The sequence below is a fragment of the Gorilla gorilla genome, chromosome 1 (assembly GCF_029281585.2).
Source record: "Gorilla gorilla gorilla isolate KB3781 chromosome 1, NHGRI_mGorGor1-v2.1_pri, whole genome shotgun sequence".
Lineage (NCBI taxonomy): Eukaryota > Metazoa > Chordata > Mammalia > Primates > Hominidae > Gorilla > Gorilla gorilla.
The window spans coordinates 183,739,997-183,756,017 of record NC_073224.2 but is presented as its reverse complement, the minus strand read 5'-3'; positions in this window follow the sequence as shown (position 1 = coordinate 183,756,017).

Below are 16,021 nucleotides of genomic sequence, written 5' to 3'. Positions count from 1 at the left end.
TCTATTATGGAGATGAAGACAAAGCTTGGCGAGATGCCATAAACCTAAAATTAACATAATTCTTGATTCCTTCCTTTCCATGCAATCCGCTCATTCATACCATCTTATAGTCCTACTTTTCTAATTATTCCTCAAGTCCATTCACTTCTTTCCACCCAACATTTTTTACCCTGGGGCTAATTATTCTCTCACCCAGACTTACTACCATTGACTACAGATAATTTCCAAGTTCACCTCTATCATCCTTCAATTTTCATTACACAGTAGCAAATGGTCTCTTGAAAAATACAGCTAGCACTGTGCAACTTCTTTACACAAACCTTTTCAAATTCTTTGTGTCACTTTTGAGTTAAAGACCAAAATCTTTATGTAACCTAAATTGTGTTGCAAAGCCTGGCCTCCACTCAGCTTTTCAACCCCATCTCATGCCTTTGCTGTCTAAGTTCCAGACACACTAATCTTATATGTCAATTTTTCCAAAGGACAAGATCCCTTTAACCCCAGCGATTTTGCATATACAGGTCCTTCTGCCTGTAACATAATCCCCATCTCTCCTAGCCCCTACACCACAGTCCAAGTTAACTCCTATTCATCCTTCAAGATCTCATCTCAAACATCCTTTCCTCAGGGAAAGCTTCCCTGACTCTCTCTCCCCCTTAATGAAGGCAGATTATTTGTTACAAAATCTAATAGCCACTAATACTTTATTTTACAACATTTGGCACATTTCATAAGTATACATTTGCCTAATTATTGGATTGCCTCTATCTCTGGTATAAGCCTTATGAAGCAGATGCTATGTCTCCTTTCTATTATATCCCTATCACCTTGCATGATGCTTGAAATCTAGGAGACTCTCAAAAAGAAAGGAAGGAAAAAAGGGAGAGAGTTGAGGATAAAGGAAAGCAGAAAATTGCCACACTTTAAGTGATAGAATTCAAAACCTGGAGCCCTGACTCTACCACACTGCTGCATCTCATAGAGCAAAGAAAAAGCATGAATTTCATACCAAATCCTAAATAATTCAAACTTTCTACTCTAAAATCTGGCATTATTATTTCTGCATGAGCCATCTTGCTGGCCCAGTCAACACCTCAGTTTGTCAGTTGCTTGACCACTTCTCCTCCAATGACCTTCTTTTTCATTCCCATGGTCACAGTCTGAGCCTTGGCATCCCCAGTAAATGCACCACCTCCTAAATTTCATTTTCAAGCATCTCGCTTTGTGATCCTCACCTCCAACCCTTCCTGCTTACTTTCTCTAGCAACTTCATGCAACAATTCTCGATTTCTAAGCCATTGACCCACCTCGTCAAGTTTTCCTGGGCCTATCATTTTAATAATTCCTTTACAAAAGTCTCAACCCCTTTGCCCCTCTTTTACATGACAAAGTTCTAACTCTGGCTGAATCTAACTGTGTCCTCTGTGCCCACTCCTAGAGGAAAACTACACAATTAAGAGTCTACTTCACTTTAACACTGTAATCACAAATCTTGAGTCCCAATTGGGCACTCAACACTGATGAACATTATGACCGATTACTTGGGTGGTTTACTTCCTACATTTTCAAGACAACCGTTTTATATTTTTGCTCTTCTCAAGCACTCTGCCTCCTTCCACAGTCCTAACATTCATTTGATGCCCTTGCCTGACTTCAGTGAGAAAATGAAGCCAATAAAGGGTAGCTCCTCATTTCCCCACTGTTAATCTATAACCCTTCCTTCCTCTGGATGTTTCTTCTCCTCCCTCCCTACAGTTACAATCTCTCTTCCTTCCAAGGACCAGCTGCTCAGCTATGCTCAGTTTCATTCTCATTTCTCATGAATGCTAGTTCTTTGATTACCCTCTTTCTATTCTGCATTGCCCGTCTCTTCCACTCTGTTGAATCCTTTCCATCAACATATTCTCAAATATTGTTCACCTTAAAAACTTTTGATTCCACATCCCCTTCCAGCTACTGTCATGTTCTATTTTCTTTACAGCAAAAGTTCACGAAGAAAAAAGTGAAATATACAGGAGAATATTTCCCCTTTCACTCTTCAATACACTATAATAGGCCTCCATCTCTACTACCTTGATGGAACTTCCCTTAACAAGTTTGTCAGTGGTCTTCTCTCCTGCCAAATCCAGTGGGTCCTCTGCTGCATGTTACTCCCAGTAGGGTTTGACCTCTTTGGCCGCCTCTTCCTCAAAAGACTATTTCCTGTAGGGCTTTTATGACACCAGTCCTGATTTTCCTCTCATTTTCTGAGCTTCTGCTTTTAATTTTTCTTTGTATTGCCTTACTTTTTTGCTTAATCTCTAAATGTTGTAGTTCCTCAGGTTCTGTCTTAGTCCTTTGTTTCTTTCCTACCTACACAGCTTATAAGTGATCTCATCCAGCCACATTATTTTAATACCATCTATGATGGATGACTCCCAAATTTATTTATCCAACAAGTCCTCTCCCGTGAGTTCTATATCTGCATATCCAATTGCCTACTTGACATCCTCTCTTAAACATCTGATAAGCATCAGAAATTTGATAATTACCCTTGAATGTTTCAAGATCCGGTGTGCATCAGAGCCTTTTTTAAAATGTCCTCTGCTCAGAACGCTCTTCCCAGTCACTTTCATGGCTTGCCCTTCAACATCCATGAGTGAGCTTTAGGTCATCTCTTCAGAAAGTTCCTAACTATCTTGTCCAAAGTAGTTCTTTCTCTACTACTGCAACTTCCTGAGCATTTTCTTTCTGGCACCTATCTGTCAGTATTTTATTTGATTGTTTCTGAATTTTGTTAACTATCAGTACTGGCTGAATGAATAAATTAGTGAATAAATCATTTTTCCAGAAATTATAAGGCTATTTACTGCCTTACACACACAAATTCTCTGTATGTATGGTAATGTACCTAACACCTGCCCTGCCCGGTGTTTCCTATACAAACTAAATGCCTTATTATTAATAATAATGATAGCAATAGTAAAGACCAAAAAACAAATGCTACTATAGTCGTCCCTGTTGTAACAAGGACCTGTGGTAGTAGAACTTCCCACATATACCCAAATCCGTGCATACTCAAGTCCAGTAGCTGGCCCTGTGGCACCCGTGTATACGTGCCATGAATACTTTCCACCCATGTTTGGTTGAAAAAAAGTCTGGTATAAGTGGCCCCGTGCAGTTCAAACCCATGTTGTTCAAGGGCCAACTGTATTTATTTAGAATTCTGAAGTCTTTTTGTCAGCCTAGGCCATAGGAAGAATTGAGTCATCACATCTTTATAGTCAGGTTGGCAGCAAACGTATTGTTGGTGATACGGCTTTTGAAATCCTGAAGATGGCAACAAGAAAATCTAAAAGCCTTTGGCCTATAGTGTTATAATGCCTCACCCTAACAACAAGCAGCCTTTTTCCTATTCTCCCACTAAAGGATTTCAGAAATCCTCCCTACTTAGGACATTAGTTGGTCTTCTTATTGTGTCAATAACACTAGAAATTTTTCAAAGATTGCTATTGCAACAAAGGGAAATCCACACATGCAAAACTTCCTAGTTTTTAGGGCTGTAGTATAAAAGGATGAGTGCTCACAGTCCCAGTCCTCGCTCTGAGCAAGGAGGAAATGTGTGTGCCATGTGTGGGTGGATGTTCTTCACACTACCCCCGCCATCAGGACTGCCTGTCTTCTGCTGGCAAGGGGTTTCCCCCTAACACATCAGGAAAAATTTGGAAGCCTTGAGCCGTGCTTACTCACATAATGGAAAAAAAAAAATCCTGGCTTTGCAGTCAAGAAGAGCAGGGCTCAGATGGCACAGAGTCTACTACTTCCAGCTATTTCATCTTCTGCAGCTGCCCTCTCCAATATAGCAACAACCAGCTACAGGTGGCTATTTAAATGTAAATGAATTAAGATTACATAAAATTAAATATTCAGTTTCTGAGTTGCACTGGCCACATTTCAAGTAATCAACAGTCTAGTGTTCATATTGGACAGCACAAATAGAATATTTACATTACCCAGAAAATATTATCAGATAACAATGATCTAGAGAAAATCACTCTACCTATTTCTCCAAGCCTCAGTTTCCTCAGCAGCCAAATCAGATCATAATGAGATTTCATATGTAATATACAGTACTTGGCACAGAGTGAGCCCTCAATAAGTTTTCTTGCTTTCATTCATCAAGTAGTATGTGCTGCTTGAGTGTAGGGATCACATCTAATTATTTTTATACCCACGTTCCCTTCCTAGTACAATACCTGCTCGTAAGAGGTACACAATAAATATACTTTTAACTATACTACTTATTCTTTCAACTCAATCTCTAACTTAATTTATTCTCACCAATGCCTGAAATAGGGTTAAGAGAGTAAACTGATTATATTATGTTTTATATTTTATATAAAATAGATTTAATATATGAGTATCCATATATCATATATAAAAATATATGCATAATTTTGTGTATATATAATTTAGTACAGATACAAACCCCAGTATTTATTGAGAGAGGGAAGGAAGTATGGAAGAAAGAAAAGAAGGAAGCAAAGAAGGGAGGAAGGCTAGCTGTTAACATTTACTCAGTCCAGCATGAAGTGCTTTGTTTACATTATTTCATTTACTCCTCACAAAAATTTTATAAAATGGCATTGTAACCCCCATTTTACTGGTGAAGAAATAGAGACTCAGAAATTCAGAGCAAAAATTCAAGCCTATATTTTTCTAAATTCAAAGTTCATGCTCTTAGCTATTATATTACAGCCTCCCAGTGATGAAGGAATAATAGATATTCTTTGTCTACTCTAGTAGATTCTTGTGGTAATAAAATGAGATAATATATGTGAACACTTCTTGTAAACTCTAAATATCTATGCAAGGTAATCTTTACTATTTCATACTTACTATTGTTTAGCACACTAACCCTGGAGCCAGAGTACCTGGATTAGAACACCAGTAAATTGCTTAATCTCTCAATGTCTAACCTCAAAATCAGAATAATAATGATGGAATAATAATATTATGCATGTCCCATAGCACTATTGTGAGGATTATATGAACTAATATATTTGAAATGCTTAGAATAATTTCTGGCACATCTTTATCTCCATACAGGTGTTACGCATTAATGTCCCTGTGTTACTATTGCTGTTGCATGGTAAAGAAGCAGGAATAGAAATATCTTAGAACTGGAAAATATCTTGCATAGAAGTGAAGAGTCTAGTTTCTCCAACTTTTTTTTTCCCAAAGTTAAAATAAGCAAAAGAGTTCTCCATTATTTTATATACCATTTAATCAGAACTCTTATAGAGGCCAATTCATCTGGAAACCTTCAGCATTTTGGAGACAAAGCTCTAATCAGTCCCTAGCCCAGAGTCTCAAATGAAGCCACAGGATGTATGAGTCAATGAGCCACCTGGTGCAGCTCAGCCAATGAAGTGGAGGCTTTGTAGGGTGAGAGGTCCTAGATTTCCACAGCCCAGAGAATGGAAACTGAAGGTTGGTGATTGAGCCAATAGGCCCTGGGCAAGCACCAAACGTACATTAGATGTTTCTGGGCATATGTCATAGCAGCATTTGGGCAAAATTTTCCCCTCTATAATCTCCTCAAGGTCCCAAAGCCATGTTGTCAATAGTGAAAAAGAGAATGAGAAGAAGAGTCCATTGTTCACTCTAACAGTGTTTATTATTTACTGTTTTCTATCATGCGAGGGTGATTCATTGCACCTGGATTTCAGAGCTTTTCTGAGAAACTTAAGAGTTTACCCAGACATTGAGGCAAGGTGAGGCAATGTGGGGAGGGTGGAGGGAGAGAAATTTCATTCAATTTATTACCAAATGTTTGTTTGATGGCAAAAAAAATAGTCTCCAGGGATGTTGACTCCAATTGCTGAAAAGTCACGGGCATCAAACATCAGAGATACACACACACTTAGAATAAAACATCTCAAGTAGATTTTTCTTTCTTTTTCTCCTTTATTTGCATAGGCATAGAGGTATAGAGGACATCTCCTCAGTAGAATACTGAGAAACTGGCATAAGAATTTACCAGCATTCCTGCTTCAGGCAAGTCAAAGGAAATAAGTAATGTGGGTTCTTATAATTGTGCCTCACAAAGTAGGAGGGCCTTAACATCAGAATGCTGGTAGATACTGATGAAACAGTTCTATGTCCCATATAGTTAATTAAATAGTACTGGCAGTTGGTTAAATGAGAATGACAAGGATAAGAAATTGTTTTAAATGAATTTCGAGATTTTACATAGCATTTGAGAAGATGTGGTGTTATTTACTGACAGACAATCCAAAAGTAAGAATATCAGAGAAGACAGCCCAGAAGGGGAAAGAAGGAAAAAAAAAATAAAACAAACAAACAAAAAATCACAGCTTACATTGAGTACTGCTATGTGCCAAGCACTGAATTAGGCACTTTGTATGGATCCTTTTATTTAATCTTCACCAAAACCGGTAAGGTAGCTAATATTATCACTATTTTATAGATAAGAAAATTGAAATTCAGAAAGCTAAGTAACAAATGTAAGATATTTTGGTTATTAAGTATTAAGATTAAATTCAAACCCCAGTCTTTACTGTGTTAAAGCTTGTGATCTTTCTACCATATCCTTATTGAGTGCCAAGGATATTATCATAATGAATCCTCATTATGTCCTATAATTTAGATATTATTATCCCCATTTTACAAATGAAGAAACTGAGGTTCAGAGATAGTCAATGATTTGCCAGTAGAACTAAATGGAGAGACTTCAGGCTTTGGAAGCAGATAAATCCAAGATTCAAATCTCAGTTTTATTATGTATCAAGTATGTGACTTGGGTTATTCGATTCTCTACTGTAATTTAGGAGCCTTATGAGGTTGCTCCAAGGATCCAAAAAGGCAAAACATGTTAAGTTCTCAATAAATGGGCCGGGCATGGTAGCTCACAGCTGTAATCTCAGCACTTTGGGAGGCTAAGGTGGGTGGATCATTTGAGCCCAGGAGTTCAAGACCAGCCTGGAAAACATGGTGAAACCCTGTCTTAAAAAATACAAAAAAAAATTAGCTGTGCATGGTGGCATGTGCCTGTGGTCCCAGGAGGGACCTCGGCCTTGGGAGGCTGAGGTGGGAGGATCACTTGAGCCTGGAAAGTCAAGGCTACAGTGAGTTGTGTTCACACCTCTGCACTCCAGCCTAAGTTACAAAATGAGATTCCATCTCAAAAAAACAAACTTCTCAATAAACGGTAGCTATTATTTTTATCATCAGCCATCTCACATTTCTCATATGAAATTAAACTAAAAATGTTTAATGGCATGGTAGAACATCTGCCATATATTAATAGTAAGTATTCAAAAAATGATAGCTATTATTCTTATGGTTAGGTATCAAGAATGGCCTTTGCACTGTCATCTACTAACCCAAAAATCCATGAAAGAAGCCCCTGTCCCATCTCGCCTGCAGGATTTCCTCAATAATAAAACTTTCTGAGTTCACTCAGGTGCAACCTGATCTCTCCTCCCCTTGACTCTGGCACCCACTGGTATTCCACCCCTCTCGACCTCCATCTACCCCCAGGATCAGGGCAGAATAATATCCTTGTCCTTCCTCTAAGGGAGGTAAGGCAGCTTAAATAATTAACGATTGTAAGGTGCTTTGAAAAGAAAAAACAAAACACCATAAATCCCAAGAATTAATTCATAAAATCAGTGGTGGGCTCAACAATTATATATGTCATATTTGTTCAGCTGTGAGAATGGTATAGAACATCAAAGTTGGAAGTGTGGTCCAAATCTCTCAAGACCAAGGATTTCCTGCAACTCTATATTGTCTGTATTCTCTAAGGCTAAAATTTTAAAGTTCCAATCTCTTAAACAAGACATTAGGAATAGTTGTATTTTATTAGTTTTCTAAGCCTCTCCACTCCTCAGATCTAACCTGCATTGTGTTTGCATTTTGGAAGGCAAATGACAGAGTGAATAGCACACAAGACTTTGAGTTAGTAGAGCTGCGTTGGAGTTCTCATTCCATCACTTTCTAACTAGTTATTTAACTTCTCTGAGTCATTTTTTCTCCTTAGAAAAAGAAAAAGTCTAGTAGTAATACTAGTAATTTAGGTTATTATAGTGAACTATTGAGATAATAGTTATGTATTCATTCACCAGAAATTTACTGAGTATCTTATTCTGTGCCAGACTTATATTATGCAATAGGAATAAAAAAAATTCTTGGTTTTAACAGTCAAAACAGACAAGTAATCTAATTATTGCTATGGTGTGAGCCATGACCTTGTCACTCCAAGTGTGGTTCAAGGACCAACATCATTATCGTCATCTAAAAGAATGTTAAAAATGCAGAATATTGGTCCTATCCCAGATCTACTGAATTATAATCTGCATTTTCACAAGGTCCTGGGGTATTCCTGTACACATTAAAGATTGAGAAGCACTGGGCTCAGGGCAATGCTAACGTAAGTACAGGGTACTGTGGGGCTATAAACAAGACAAAATATGCACATATTAGCTGGATAGGTGAAGTTGGTGCTCAGCTAAGGCTGGCTGTTGGGTATTCAGTCTGGGGAAGGAATATATGCAAAAGCACAGAGGCATGAAGCAGCATGGCACCTTCAAGACACTCTAAGGAACTCAATATTTCAGCATCAGATTGGGATTTCTGTAATCACTAAAGTGCTGTTGATAGCTGTCCTTTATATTCAAACATAATAATTCCTAAACATCATCTAAGTCCTTTTCTTTCCTTCTAAGATGCTTTTAGTGTGCACTACATAGATATAAACCTGCCTCTGAACTTCAAATTTACATATATTTATTTTGTATAAATTACAAATGCATTTACTGATAGGGAATCTCCAACAGTAGAAGGTCAGATTAAAATTTATAATTTGTGGCTCATTTCCAACATGTTTGATATTGTTGAAAGAGAGAGTGAGAGAGAGGAAGAGAGGGAAGAAAGAACAAAGGAAAAGAAAAAAAGGAAAGAAAAAAGAAGAAAATGAGGCTGGACGTGATGGCTCACGCCTGTAATCCCAGCACTTTGGGAGGCTGAGGTGGGCAGATCACCTGAGGATGGGAGTTTGAGATCAGCCTAACCAACATGGAGAAACCCCATCTCTACTAAAAAATACAAAATTAGCTGCACATGGTGGCGTATGCCTGTAATTCTAGCTACTCGGGAGGCTGAGGCAGGAGAATCGCTTGAACCCAGGAGGCAGGGGTTGCGGTGAGCCGAGATCACGCCATTGCACTCCAGCCTGGGCAACAAGAGCAAACTCCATCTCAAAAAAAAAAAAAAAAAAAAAAGAAGATGAAGAAAATGAAACACAAGGCACAATTCTTTTTAGATTAACTTTCCCTGCATTTTGTGTAAAAAATGTCTTTCAAGCTTAAATATTATTCATGCCTGAGTTTCTGCTCTTCATGGGCACTTTTATCATTTGAATTTAACTCTTTTTACTCTCTTGATCTTTTATTGACTTCAGTTTTGTCATGTTCTACACAGTTTTAAGGATATTTTGCATTAGTTCAATATATTTAAATTTGTCCAATCTCAGATATGGCTCACAAAACCTTTATAATCTTCACTTGCCTAGTTTTCTAGGCTTACTCAATTTCCCCATGACTATGCTGGAAATAAAAATATCTTTCTTTCCTAGAGAATGCCAATTACTCTGTTACATTCAGTCCTTTTGAAATACTTTTTCCTCTGCCTAGAGCTCCTTTATCCTCAGGAAAATCCTCACTCTTTAGTAGGAATAGTTGCTATGGATACTATCTATTTAGGACCTATTATAGGTACTCAGCAATTTTTATTAACTATTTTTTAATTACTGGGAATGCAACAGTATTAAGTGCATCCTAGTCTTTGTCTCAGGCACAGTTGTTGTTGTTGTTGTTGTTGTTGTTGTTGTTGTTGTTGTTTTGTTTTTTTTTGGGGGGGGAAACCCAAACTATGACATTTCCAATTTGCAAAACACCTTCACATCGATATTATCATTTTAACTTCAAGCTATCTGAGGTTGTATATATCAATTATATTCAACCCTACTCTTAAGTACTGATTTATTATTAAATGATTTTAAATATTCATTCTTTCAAGATATTTATTGAGCAGCTACTATGTCCCAGGCTATAATCTGTCACTCTGCTCTCTTTGACACTTTGATGATATCTGAGATTATTTGTTGCCTTTTACAGCCACAGGCTCCTAGATTTCATTGACCTTTATGAGAATCTCATCCAGCCTTTGACCCAACACAGAGAGCCCACCCAGAGCTCCTCAGCATGGTGTTAAGCAGAGGTCAGCTTCTGCTTAAACACTTTTAATTAAGGAGGAATCACTTCCTTACAATGCTGTTCTTTAGAATATACTTGATCATATGAAACTGAAATTTTCTTCATGTATCTACACCCACCAGTTCTAGTTCCACTCTCTGTTCCTTCACAAAATGCCTGCTGTCACTTCCAAATAAGTTCTAAGAATTATAGCATGTCAGTAATAAACGAAACTTGAGGATCATCTCCCACACTTAATTCCTCATTTCAAAAATAAGAATAGTGAAGTGACTTGTCAACGACAAACTCACTTGAGTGAAATGCCTGCAATTAAAACTTCTCTAATTCTAGGCCAATGCTCTTTCTATAAGAGCATGCAGCCTCTCATTTACCTTGATTGATTTGCTCAATGTGCCAGCTAGCCACCTCTGCACACTTTGTGTCTCTGTGTGTGTGTGCTTGCATGTGTTCTTCCTGTTCTTTTCACCAACGATTCTTAACTTTGACTAGACTTGTTAAATAAAGATTTATAACTTTAATGGCTTTATATGCCTGATAAAATGCTCAATTGTTTTCAATAAAAGTTGCTAAATTATTAAACTATTTTTAATGGAAGACCAACTAATCATTCATTCGACAAAAGTAAACTCAGTCCATATTATGTGTCAGGCATTAGTATTGCTATTCATCACGAAATTGATGGTCTCTGCTCCAGAGAAGCTCACAACAATCAATTTGAGGAAATACATACCTAGAGGTTAGGAGTGTGGACTCCAGTGTCAGATGGACTCGGAGAGGATCACAGCTCTCCCACTTATTCATTATAGAATCTTGGACATGTTAACTTCAGTAGATCTCTATTTTATTAGTAGTAAAATGAGGTTATGTAACATAGTGTTAATCTCAGTGTATTCTAATGATGATTAATGACTCAGTAAATTGTAGCCATATTTATATGGTACCTAGTAACTACCCAAGAAGTTACAGTCATTATTATAGTTATTATAACTAATAAACATTCTGTTAATTTAACAAATGGTTATTATATTTCCTCTGAGAGACTATGATATATGGTTGACAACGGTATGAGCTGTCCATATTCCTTTCAAGGAAGGACTTGACCAGCTATGAAAGGTGTGATGAACACACAGCCTCCAGCTGCCAGCAACATCTGGGACTGTGTGTTAGCTAGAAGGAGCGGCTTTGCCCAAGGTCACACCCTTCCTTACAGCAGCCCATGTATGAAGACTAAGCAAAGCAAGGGTGTAAAGCTCCAGTCATCTAAGCCTAAGTCAGATCAACTCTCATTAATAATATCTACTGCAGCACTCCCTCTGCCTGATCTTGCTTCCTCACAGATGTTGTCAATCTCTAGTAAACACATCCCATCACAAACTTTATCTCCATCTCTTCTTCAGAGAACCCAACCTTTGACAGTACCATGCGATAACCAAGAAGGTGGCTCTGGATCCTCTGTGCCCAACTCTGAATTCTGACCTCCACTCCCTGGGCTCTCTCAAATGTGTCACTTAGTCATATGTTGCCTTGGTTTCTTCACCTATAAAATGGAAATGACATTAGTCTGTACCCCATAGAGTTGTGAAGATCAAGTGAATTAATCCATATTAAACACTTAAAAGAGTGCCTGGGATCATTAAGCATTCAGGAAATGTTAGGTGCTATTATTTCCAACATTACAGCATGCTAGGCCCTGTGCCACACCCTGGGAACACAGAGTAAAATCAGGTATGGCCCTTGCCCATGAGGGAGTAAGTACCATGGGAGATGTGTGTGTCAATGAGAAAGAGATGCTATGATTGTAGAGAGAGTTATGTTATTTGAAATTCCAAAATCAGGATACAAAATCCTCCTGATGTTAGGACACATATGGGAAGAGCTAGCCAGGGACTACTTCATAAAGAAAGTGACTCCCATGTAACTGCACAAAGATTGAGCAGAGGTTTGAAACGAGATTAGAGTCAGGCCATGATAGTCAACCTACCTCATTTTCTACCCTCAATAATGGTAGACACTAATAACAACCCACATTACTGTCCCAAGGACACATGAAGGATTTCTACTTCCATTCTCTTTCGGTCAGCTTTTTGTTTGTTTGTTTGTTTTTGAGGCAGAGTCTCACTCTGTCGCCCAGGCTTGAGTGCAGTGGCTCTATCTTGGCTCATTGCAAGCTCTGCCTCCCAGGTTCAGGCCATTCTCCTGCCTCAGCCTCCCGAGTAGCTGGGACTATAGGCGCCCGCCGCGGCACTCGGCTAATTTTTTTGTATTTTTAGGAGAGACGGGGTTTCACCGTCTTAGCCAGGATGATCTCGATCTCCTGACCTCATGATCCGCCCGCCTCGGCCTCCCAAAGTGCTGGGATTACAGGCCTGAGCCACTGCGCCCGGCTCAGTCAGCTTCTTAACATCCACTTAAAGGCAATGCTCTAAAAGCCCAACAATAGTGTAACTCCAAAGTCAGGTGAAACCCAGCCACCAAGTTTGCCCCACAAAAAGCAAAACAAAAAAGTGTTAAGTCAATTGGATTACTGAGTTTCACTCAGGAAATACAAGAGTTACTTCACCTGAATTAATCACAAGGCTTATTGCATCCTGAGGACGACAGACAAGAGTTTCTCTCATTCACAAGCTTCACTGACAAGGACAGCTAAAAAATGAATGTATATAGCATCAGTCTCTCTGAGCTCTTTTTTTCCCTCATAAATTTTATTTACAACATAAATAAGACAAAGTTTGTTACTTGTGCCTATAACCCACTCAGAGAGAGAAGAGTGATTTTTACATTTGATGACCATCTACTTGACTTATGTACTTTATTAAAACAAGCATTGTGAGCATATTTTCCAAATATTCATGGGAAATTATGGGAACTGTAAGTTACATTAAACATCAACTTGCTTAGGATTGACCCTGTTGCATAAAAGCAAATGATATGCTCAACTTTTTTTTTAGTGTGCCTCTGTTTAAAGAATTGAATGAGGAAGGAAGAAAATATGTTCATTCTATCCTCACTACAACTTCCATGAAATAGAGAAATTACTCTTCTCATTTTACATAGGAGAAGTATGAGGTTTATAGGCAACAGAGGAGGATAAATGAGCAATGGTCAACAAAAGCATGGCCAAAACAAACACATTTTTTTAAAAAGTGCCCTTCTATGATAGCCATGTAGTCATGTTGTAATGGAAGAGTTCAGGCCTTGGAACCCAAAAGACCAAAGTTCAAATTGTAGGTCTGCCGTCGATTGTATGTATGACCTTGGGCATATTTTTGAACTTATTTTTGCTTCAATCACCTCAGCTGTAAAATGGCACAGTAACACCTATCTCTTGAATTTGTTGTGAGAATTAAATGAGATGTAGTATTCAGTGGATGTTCAATAATGATTAGTCCTTTTCTGCTTAGTCACCATATTCCATGGTTCTTTCACTCTAGCTGCAAGTGAAGGTTTTCTAGGGTCTATATCAAATCTAGATCCCCATGTTAACTCAAGCATTAGGGAGAAAAATGAATCAGTCAGATACATAGTCCAACCATCCCAGAGCCCTAACTCTGCCTTCCTGCCCACTCTGATACCACACAAAAACCATAACTGTGTTCATTACTAACAGCTTCCTTATTCTAACTCAGTCTGAGTCAAAATCTGGAGTTTCTAGAATCTTGGCAGTGGTGAGATCTTCTTACACATTAGCACAGGGCTTTTCCAACACTTCTACATAATACTCATTCCACAGAGTATTCACTAGTCAATACCAAATATAATATGTCCATTTTAAAGTGACCCAATGTCCATCTGCATATTAAGTGAACCAAGAACACCTGCAGCAGAGCACATCCTTAATTTTGTTCTGTCTACCATTTCCAGGTACTGACTATAGTTCTCTTTTGCAGAAGACCTAAAAATATTTTGTGGGACCAATGCACTGCAAAACACAAGTTCAGTGGTGTGGCCTTCATAGTAACAACTAGGACATGGAGATGGCTTCTATTCTACCTAGACTCTTGCTAAAACTGTTAAGTTCTAGAATGCTGGTGGTTGTAGGGCACTAACCATCATGTAATCCAACTCTTTCATATTACCCACAGGTAATGTGAGGCTCAGAGATGGTAAGCTACTTTCCCAAAATCAGCCAGTAAGTTGGTGGGCAATGTCTGATTTCAACCCCGTCCCCTGAACCCCATGTCAATATTCTCTGTGCAAGCACATACTTTTTCTATTTTCAGATTAGGCTACTGATTGAAGTAAGAGGATTTGCCTAGTGTGTTCATTCATTGATTCTTTCATTCATTTACAAATACTCATTGAGCACTTCTTGTGTGAAAGAAAATATACTAAGTGTTAAAGACAAAAAAGCTCTTATCTCTCCCTTTCAGGAGTCCATATTGTAGTGCAAATTAAGGTACACAAATATCAAATAGACAACACAATCTTGCTTTGCTCTCAGGGAGGTATGTACAACAAAGTAGGAAAATGGGGAAGGAAAAGGAGACCTCCTAGAAGAGAAAGATTCTAGAAGAAAAAGGAAGGCATCTACCATGTGAATAAGGTCTGGGGTGGAGGATTGATGAAGACATCCTGGAAAGATCAGGACTGTGTGAAGGCACAAAGTCTTGGGACAGAACGGGGAGCTTGGACATTTTCCAATATGCCTTGCTTCAGGGCAACTGAGTGCAGAGAGGAAGGTTTATGGTGCTCCTAAACCTTGTGATCTGCCACTTCCCTTCCTATCTTTATTTACTATAATTCACCCATTTACTCATCATTTATTCAGCAAATGCTGATTCATATTTAGTATGAGTTCTGGACATGTGGGATAAATCCACAGGTCGTTTTCAATAAAACCTGCCCCCAAATCTCTACTCTTCTCTTCTACACACACACACACACACACAGTAATTTTCTTGTTCTTGGTTTACTGAGCACAGTAGAGGACAGTTAACTGTCCTGAGTATAAGAGTGTCTCCACCAATTAAAACTCTCCATGGCCTGATAAAACTCTCCATTGGCTTTTAAAATGACCTGCCCTCCTGGCTCCAGGCAGTTCTCACAGTTCATAACTCCCCGCAGCTGCCTGCTCTTTCCTGGGACCTTTCCAGGGTAATAACTGCTATTTTCCTACTCCATGAATGTGAGAGTGAGTTCAGTCCCTATCCACGGTGCCTACTGGATACTGCAGTATACCAGAGGCATTTAAAGGCAGTCAGTATACCCGCCTTTAAGTCTCAAAGGCAGGTCATCTACTAAGGAATTGGGCCTGAGCTGTAAGAAGCTAAGGCTTCCTACATTTAAAGAAATCCCATCTATCTTGAGACAATAGCTCTTCATTTTTCTCATAAGAATTTCCTTTGGGAAGACAAAATATGATGTTCCAGCAAAGCACTGAGCTTGAAAATAAAAAAAAAAAATTAACCCTGACATTGAATAACTTATCTTTTAGCTTTCCGAAGCTCTATTTACAGTATCAGTAAAATGGATATAATAGTATTTACTCCACAGGGTTATTAGTAGTTAAAGAAGGTAGCATGGGTAAAGTACCTGATACATGACAGGTGGTCAGCGACTATTCTAGATCTTACTTTGGTTTCAACCGTGCACTGTATACTTTCTGAGAAATTGTGAGGTCTCAAGTTTCCAAAGGCAACCGAGGACAAAATTCTCCAAAAGAAAATGTAATAATTGGCTTCTTTGACTATTTCCTTGAAATAGTAACTAATTAATGTACCTGACAGCTAGATGTTACACTT